The sequence below is a fragment of the Zeus faber genome (genome assembly GCF_960531495.2).
Source record: "Zeus faber genome assembly, chromosome: 18".
NCBI classification, from domain to species: Eukaryota; Metazoa; Chordata; class Actinopteri; order Zeiformes; family Zeidae; genus Zeus; species Zeus faber.
Window position 1 is genome coordinate 20,078,059 of NC_137210.1, and position 427 is coordinate 20,078,485.

Here is a 427-nt window from a genome sequence, read left to right on the forward strand (position 1 = left end):
TGCAGCAGACAATAAAACATTACAAACACAATGTTAAATGTGTCATGGTCTGAGGACTGAAATGCGCCGCGCATATACTCCTACACGCCTTCCTGTCGATAAATCCCGCAGTCTTTATCGGTCGTGAGAGGCCTCGGAGGGGGGGGGGGGGGGGGGGGACGCGAAAGGGGCGAAGACGAGCGGCGGCGGACGGACGGGGGCTGCGACGGAGGAGCTGGGAGGTCAGGATCGCAGACACGCACTACGTGGAGGTGGGAGTTGGAGCCGAGGTTTGGACAAGACTTCTTCTGGATCCTCTGGAGCAGGGAGGGCGAGAAAGGGAAAGAAAGGCGGGGATGACGGACGGGGTGAAAGAGAGAGAGAGAGAGAGAGAGAGGTCTGCAGCAGCTGTGGAGGACCTTGCAGCTGTGACCCCATTCCCTCTCTC